The sequence below is a fragment of the Carya illinoinensis genome, chromosome 6, assembly GCF_018687715.1.
Source record: "Carya illinoinensis cultivar Pawnee chromosome 6, C.illinoinensisPawnee_v1, whole genome shotgun sequence".
Taxonomy (NCBI): Eukaryota; Viridiplantae; Streptophyta; class Magnoliopsida; order Fagales; family Juglandaceae; genus Carya; species Carya illinoinensis.
This window is the reverse complement of record NC_056757.1, coordinates 23,935,866-23,945,000: the sequence shown is the minus strand read 5'-3', so window position 1 is coordinate 23,945,000 and position 9,135 is coordinate 23,935,866.

Below are 9,135 nucleotides of genomic sequence, written 5' to 3'. Positions count from 1 at the left end.
TTGAATTATACGACAACTGAGAAGGAGATGCTTGCTATGGTGTTTGCTTGTGACAAATTTCGGTCTTACCTCATTAGGACAAAGGTGATAGTGTTCACTGATCATACAACACTTCGCTATTTGTTTGGCAAGAAGGATGCTAAGCCAAGGCTAATTCGTTGGATCCTCCTTCTTCAAGAATTTGATTTGGAGATTCGAGATAAGAAGGGAAGTGAAAATTTAGTGGCTGACCATCTCTCTCGGTTAGAGCAAGAGGAAGAAAGACCAGATTCAGTGGTCCAAGAGGCATTTCCTGATGAGCAGTTGTTTGCATGTGAGATCAAGCTTCCGTGGTATGCTGATATTGTTAATTATCTAGCTTGTAAAGTTCTACCACCTGATCTTACTTACCATCAACGTAAGAAATTTTTGCATGATGTGAATCATTATCTTTGGGATGAGCCTTTGTTGTTCAAAAGATGCCCTGATCAAATCATTAGAAGATGTGTGCCGGAAGAAGAGATGCAAGACATCCTCCATCATTGCCATTCCTCATCATATGGAGGACACTTTGGAGCCACCCGTACAGCAGCTAAGGTACTTTAAAGTGGGTTCTTTTGGCCTTCCATTTTTCGTGATAGTTACACTTTGGTGAAAACTTGTGACCGGTGCCAACGTATGGGAAATATTTCAAGGCGTCATGAGTTACCATTGAAAGGTATCTTAGAAGTTGAGTTGTTTGATGTTTGGGGAATAGATTTTATGGGGCCTTTTCCTCCTTCTTTTGGTTTTGCTTATATTTTATTAGCAGTTGACTATGTGTTAAAATGGGTGGAAGCAATTGCTACAACAACAAATGATGCAAAGGTAGTGCTCAAATTTCTGCACAAGAACATATTTACAAGATTTGGCACTCCATGAGCTATTATTAGTGATGAAGGGACTCACTTTTGCAACAAGTTGTTTGAGAATCTTCTGTCTAAATATGGTGTGAAGCACAAGATAGCACTTGCTTACCATCTTCAAACTAATGGTCAAGCTGAAATTTCAAATAGAGAGATCAAGAACATCCTTGAGAAGACGGTCAAAATCAATAGAAAGGATTGGGCGAAGAAGCTTGATGATGCTTTGTGGGCATACCGTACAGCCTTTAAAACACCTATCAGAATGTTTCCATACCGATTAGTGTTTGGAAAGGCATGTCATCTTCCTGTAGAGTTGGAACATAGAGCTTATTGGGCTGTAAAAAAGTTTAATTTTGATTTGAAGGCAGCAGGTGAAAAGCGACTTCTTCAATTGAATGAGATGGAAGAGTTCCGGAATGATACATATGAGAATGCAAAGATCTATAAAGAAAGGACGAAGAAGTGGCATGACAAACAGATTCTCAGGCCAGAGTTTGCTCCAGGACAACAAGTTTTACTTTTCAATTCACGACTCAAACTCTTCCCAGGAAAGTTAAAATCAAGATGGACGGGTCCTTATACAATTCATGAGGTTTTCTCTTTTGGAGCAGTAGATTTGAAGGACAAGACATGGAATATTTTCAGAGTTAATGGTCAAAGATTGAAGCACTACTATGGAGAGCAAATGGAGAGGAACTATGCATTTATTCCTCTTGGAGATCCTAATTGATGATCATTGAAAAGTCTGGCTGTAGACTTTAAAACAAGCGCTTATGGGAGGCAACCCATAGATCTTTCTTTCTTTCTTTCTTTCATTTATTTTCCTATCTTTATTTATTTAGTCTTAATAAATTGGTTATTGATGCAGGGTTATTTAGCATGAATAAAGAGCTGGAAAATTCTAATCCACGGAAGATTCACCATGAAACCAGGGAAGTTCCTTTATTTCTGCAATCCTTTTTACTTTTGCATTACAATGAGGACATTGTTTAGTTTAAGTTTGGGGGTGTAAACTCCTATAATCATTTGATCCTCTTGTTTTCTAAGTCTTGGGTTGTTGATGGGTTGTTTGATTCTCTTACCAAGCATGCATTGGAGTAAGATTGAATTCTCTATGACTCTGAAATTTGTGATTAAAGATGGTTTTGAGAAAAATTTTCAAAAATTTCTTTTATGTCAAGTGAAGTTTTGTGGGTACTTTGGTTTAAATCTTTGACCTTGAACACAATTGAGCACATAGTCATTTTTCTCTTATTCCATTTTGCTTATGAAGAGAAGAAGTTGAATTAATTGAAAGAGGGAGGTTCGATTTTGCTTTGCTCTAGAATCTGTTGATAGGTCCTTGAGGCGAAATCCTAGTTGAGACCAAATATCAGAGAAATGATCTAGGCATTTCTTTGGCATAACCAAAAAGCTTTCCCAGCCGTCCTAAATGTCATGCCATCATTACATGGTGTGTTTCCATAGTCAACCCCCTTGAGCCTTCATGAGCCTTTATTGATTCTTTGAACTACATAAACCATGCCCGCTCTAAGCCTGAAAAACAATGAATCTACCGTTGATAGTTTGAGAAAATACTTTGGTGGAGAGTTACATTTAAAAGAGAAAATTGGTTTCATGATGAACCGTATTATGTTTGCTCTATTTGATCAAAGAAAAAGAAGAAGAAGAAAGGAACTGACTAAAAAAAAAACAAAAGAAAAGAAAAGAAAAAAAAGAAAAAGAAAAAGAAGTCACTAAGCGGAGTGTGAATTACCTCAGATTTTGTTAAGGGAAGTGTTGGTATTACATCAGTGATTACAACAATAATAATGCCACAAGTAGGAGCATATTGCCAAGAAAGAGCTATGATTTGAATCATGTGAGTTTCTCTTTTAATGTTCTTTTTACTAAGTATTTTCCCAGTTTGATTTAATTTCCCATATCCAGTTCTTTCTTAACCCTCACCCTTTGGCCTATCATTACAACCTTATTAAAGACCTTTTGATCTCTGATTTTGGTGTTGACTACATTAGTGGAGAGGATTTCTGAAAATTGGACTTATGAGGTTAAGTTTTAAGAGAATTCTTTTGATTTTGGTTGTTCTACTTTTATCTGAGTTTGCAGGTGGTTTGAGGTTAAATTGACTATATCACACACACACTCAAGGTCTTAGCTTTAGGTTGAAGTAAACGCCTAACTCTTGCTTGACAAATTGTAAAATTTTTGATTGATTTTCCTGCCATCTTTGATGTTAAAAGAGTAAGATACTAGAGATGAAATCTAAATTCATAAAAGCTTGGTGAGTGATGATACTTCTCTTTCGGGTTGAATCGATATTGCCTAAACTATCATTTGCTTTTTTTTTTTTTGTTTGAGGACAAACAAAATTGTAAGTTTGGGGGTATTTGATGACTTGCAAAATTTTATATTGCAGATTTTACAAGTTCGCTCGAGCGGAGGCTTTTGGCCGCTCGAGCGAATTCAGGCAGATTCAAATGCTCGACTGCCGCTCGACAGGGAGCTCGAGCGGATTGCTGAAAAACAACGATCGCTCGAGCGGAGACATTGGCCGCTCGAGCGAAATCAGGCAGAGTCAAACGCTCGATGTGCGATCGATAGGACGCTCGAGCGAAATCAGGCAGAGTCGAACGCTCGACGCGCGCTCGACACCCTGCTCGAGCGAACATCGTATTTTGACAGATTTTAGGTTTTCCGCCGTGAGACCATATAAAAGCAATTTTTCACTCTAGAGCCGCGAGTTTTGACTGGAGAACACTTCTTGGGAGAGAAAAACACATTTAGAGGGATTCAATTCATCTGTTTTTGGAGACGAAATTCCAATTATTGCACGTACGTTGGAATCATACACGAGCACGGACGAGAGAAAAGCGTTGAATCGTTCCCTTGAGCTTTTGACGACGAGTTGAGGCTGCAAGGAGGATTTTTCAGTGTTTATTTTCTTCCCATCTTCTCAGAACAATTATGGTGAATTCGTTTATGTTGAATTCCATTTCTAGCATGAGCTAAATTTTCTTCATTCTAGGAAAACGATGTAACCTATTTCCGAACTATGCTTGATTGTCTATGCTAATTTAATGCAATTCTCTCTTTGTTTATCTGATTTATTCTGAATTTATTGATTCTAATTAACTGGCCATTGATTAGATGATAAGTAATCTTGTGATTTGCTATCGAAAGAGGGAATCATAGGGTAGATCTTGGATATTTCAGCATAGGTAAGTATAGAGATCGAAAGACTTGTATGAACCTATGTAGTAATTAAATCATTGGTCTTATTGCGTTCTTGATTATTGAATTTGCATATTCTTGTGTGAATTGATAACCAAGAGTCAATTCCAATTGACTATCGAAAGAGGTTTTTGGATGAATTAGAGATTTGCTAATAGACAAAAGAGATTTAAATTAAATTAGCTGGATGAGAAAAGCATAGTGAAGAAGTAGGTGAAATCAATTTCCTAGAAATTTTCTTCCCATTAATTTGATCTTCGAATGTCAGTGTTATTTCCTTTGCACGTTTTTCTTTGAGTTGATCTAGTTTAGATTGCAACTACAAAAATCTTAGTGATTCCTCTAGATAAAATCAAGTTTAGTATAATTTTGGTATTTGGCAAACGTAAGGTACTAATCCCTAAGGACGATACTCTTCTTATTACTTTACTATAAAACTACGATACTGTGCACTTACAGTTTTGCACCGGTCATGGATAATAGTATTTTGTTGAGATTTTAAAAATCTCGAATATCAATATTGCGAAGGTCGAAAGCCTTTGCAGTCTTTGTGAAAGGTTGGGTGCTAAATCTAGAATTGCACTTATTGGTATTATAAAGTTATTTTTCTAGTTGTGCTACATGGTGCAATATCAAAGCATGTGCTAACCAGCCTAACCCCTTGATTTGGTCTTAGATAGTAGCTATTAGAGTTCTTTTGCAATATGTGTTCTTGATAGAGAGGATTTGTAGTGAGGTAGTTAGTTTCTACGTAAGCAAGCAATGTTGCATATAATTATGGGTGTGTAAGTACCGCATAATCATTTTAGATAAAAAGAAATCCATTATTAAAAAATATAATTATGGGTGTGTAAGTACCGCATAATCATTTTAGAAAAAAAGAAATCTATTATTAAAAAATTAATTTTTTTTTAAAATGTAAGTTCTCTATTTACTCACTGTTTTTCAAAAGAATTGAAGCAAATATTACAACTATATTGCAGGAAGCCCTCTATGCTTGTGTATTCTGATTAGAAAAAAGAAGCATCTAAGAAAAATGACTCGACAGAGATCAAGGTTAGACAATTGTTATGATTTGAGAATTGTTGCATGTTTATCTTTGTCACATTGAAGCTTGTACGAAAGTTTGTCGGAAGTGGATTTACCATTGCTTGTATTTCATTCAAATCATTCTCTTCATGCCCCATCCTTATCCAAAAAATTAAAAAACCTTCAAAGTTATTGTTGATACTCCCCTAGTGAATAGTGATAGAAGCAACCGCCCAGGTGCTGCAGGTCGAAGTCCATATAATAGGGGATGAAGCCCTCGCATTGCATCTGTGGGTTATCCCGGAATTTCTTAACTCTGGATTTCCAATGGCCAATGGATGGGTTAATTGTCAAATTAATTTCATAGACGAGAAATAATATCTATAATTATAAAGTTTAAAAGTTTTGTGCACTTATTTAAAAATAAATAAATATAAAACCTGTATGAAATTTTTTTTTAATAATATATACTATTTTTTTACAAAAAGAATACACGACGTTTGAACAATCTCTTTCATAAATTACCAGGTATCTCCTTCGGTAATATCGCATCCAAAACAAGAGCAAGAAGCATCTCATCCAAAAGTGTAACACCCTCCGCTCTCCACGGTTAAATTATAAAGTCATTTTTAAAAATTTTTGAGACATAGAGTGTTACTACTGAATTTGATTTAAAAATATTTTCTTTTTAAAGAAATGAAAAGTATAAAGATTCTTTATAATAAATAGATTCGTTTTGTATTAAAATACTGAAATCTTAAATGAGAATGCGTAGAAGCTTTTATTAAAATTTCTCAAAATCGGTGTCATAAAAATCATACTTTAAAATCTCTGTACATAATCTAGGTCACTATCATGCCTTCATGGACTAAGTCTTGTCTTGCATCTCTATCATCATAATTATCCTGACCTGGGTGGTTTAAAACATAAAAGAATTAAAATGAGTCGATAGCTCAATAAGAAACTCATTATAACGTAAATATATTTAACATTAGGTTTTTTATAAAATATTTAATATTGAGAACTTAAAATCATGTCTGATCATGCTGATACTTATACAATGCATATGACTGATTTATTTGAATTAACTAACTGATATGATTTATTTGACTGAATTGACTTATTTAGTTAGCCAACACACTTAACTATGTATGCAAAATTGTGCACTAACTTCTCCTGCTGCAGCAAAGGAAGCAGACTGTGCAGTATTCTGGTGTACTACGATGGAATATGCTTGAGTCTATGGCTTGTACGCCCACATTGAAACTACATTGGTACCATACATTTGAATGACCATCTTATTAATTGTTATGAGCCTATCTTACACTTTATCTTATGAAAGCTTACGTGTCTTATGCAACATGAGATATATGAGATGCATAATACATACATAACTATAATATACAGAATGAAACATGATGGATGATGAGCTTGCAAATATTATAACATGCGTGATACGTAAATACTGGCTTTCAAAAAACTGGCTTATATATATATATATATATATATATATATAACTATCTAACGTATGTTAATTCTAATTTATAATCAAATTACATACCTTGTAGTATTGCTTCATAACATTTCTGACACAAAATCGATTACGGTGCTAGATTGTGAGGTTTATGATTTTTTCAAATAACACACGGAAGAGAGATATTTATGGAGATATTCAAGGAAGGGTGACAACCAGTTTGAGTTGGACTTAGTTAATACAGGTAGTGACTCTAATCTACCGAACACTCAATTGTGATCATTTAAGAAAAGAGTTTGAATTTAAAAACATAATTTGGTAGTTCATTCAATATAAGATTGACAGTGACTGAGACTGCATAGAAGATTTCAATCAGTGATGATTTTAAATTGAAATAAATTTCTAATAACCGATTTTTAAATTCTAAAATGAATCTAACTCATTTAATAAATAATAAATGAGATTTAACCTAGTTATTGAACTTAATTAAAATTTCTAATCAACTTCAATAATTTATCGTTCATGGGGTTATCCAATATAGCCCATTAAATATAATTTAGACCTAATAAAAATTATTAATATCTTGACTTTAGAATTATTAGACTGGACCGTTACAATAAATTTTTCAAGAAAAAAAAAATGTAGATTTGCTTGCCTAATTTAGTCTACCGGGTTTTTTGTTCACCCTAGTCATCTCTTTTATTTTCAATCTTAGACTCTTCAAGATTTAGCAAGTTTGATAAGAAAACAAAATTTTTATCTCATTATTACAATTTTTTCAAATTCTCACACAAAATATAATAAACAATTTAATTTTTTCAAATCTTAATTCAACTTTTTCAAATCCCATGACAATAATAATATTAAAAAATAATATTTTAAACTTTCATCTAAAACTAAAAATTTTTATCTCACTATCTAAACTTTTGTCTCTAGGGTGATTCCATAATGAATTAATAATATTATCATAAGTATCATGTATCAAATAAGCCAAAAGCTGCCGATGTGAGTAGGCTGAAAGAGCTGGGTTTACAGGTTCTTCCTACTGCAGTGCCAAGATGTCAGCTTGTTTATTGGGAGAAGTTGAGACAAGATAGAGTTAAGCCTAATGTTGATGGGTGCAGTCGGGAAAATCCTGGTAGAAGTGGAGCTGGTGTTGTTATTCGGAATGCTCAAGGGAAATTATTGTGGGCTTTTTCGTCCTTCTTGGGTGAGGGTTCCAATAACTTTGTTGAGTTAAAAACTTTCTCTATAGGTTTACTGCCGAGACTTGGGATTTAATAGTTGATATTGAGTCTGATTCTTTGGTTTGTGTTAACTGGATTGTTTGTCGAAGATGTGGAACATGGTACTTGGAAGATTTTTGAGAGGAAGTGATTAATCCTTTTGACAATAGAAATTTCTCCATTCATCACATCCTTCGTGAAGGAAACATGCCGGGTGATTTTTTGGTGAAGATGGGTGCGAAGGTTTAACGAGAGCGTGGTGATCTAATGTACAGGTTCCAAAATTTCTTTGAGGTTTGTTAAGAACTGATAAATTGTATTTACCTAATTTACGACGGTCTTAGTTTCATTATTTATTTTTTATTGCAATAAGTGGCTGTTATGCGATAATAAATCACATAGGCTTGTTAGTTTGGTTTTATTTAGGTTGGTTTTCTTGATCTTGTTGGCTTGATTTTGACACTTGATTTTAGGTTAGTTTATAGCGTCTATTTGTAAGCCCCCAAGTGTATTGATGTTATCATAATATTCCTCTACCTCAAGTGATGTCTTCTTTAATAAACTTAAGATGGGGTCACTATGAGGGTGACTACCATCTCTTTACATATTTAAAAAAAAAAAAAGAAAAAGGCCCAAAAGCCAAAATTTAGTTTAAGGGTGTAAGCTCTAAGCTGGTTGGTCCGGACTGAAAAAATCAACCAGACTGGACCAAACTTTAGACCGATCAGTCTCGGTCTAATAAATTGTGAACCGAGACCATTCAATCCAGTCTCGAAGTCTATAAATTTTGAATCGGATTGGACCGAACTCCTATATATTTTTTTAAAATATTTTTAATAATTTAATATATTATTTTTATATAGTAATTGTATAAGTTAATGATGTCATTTTCATCTAATTTATTATCATTGACTATATAAAATATTTTTTTTAGTTACATAATCTATATTAATAATTCACTTAATTTTAATTTAGTAATTTAAATAATTTTCTTAATTAATTTATTTGAAATAATAATAATTGGGCTGGACTGATAGCTACCGGTCTGAGGAAAATGATGGACTAATCACCCATGGACCGAGCCAACCGATTTACACCCAATTTTATTTTAGTTGGAGACTCTGACCAGTTCAATTCTGGTTTCAAAACTTGGAACTCATATTTGAAAAATGCGAAACCTGACAAATATAGCTGAAATACGACCATTTAACTGCGACCAAGAGGGGGAAGAAAAATTGAATGGCTATAGCCAACAAACTTGAAAGAGAGACAGTGTGACAAACCAGCTTCA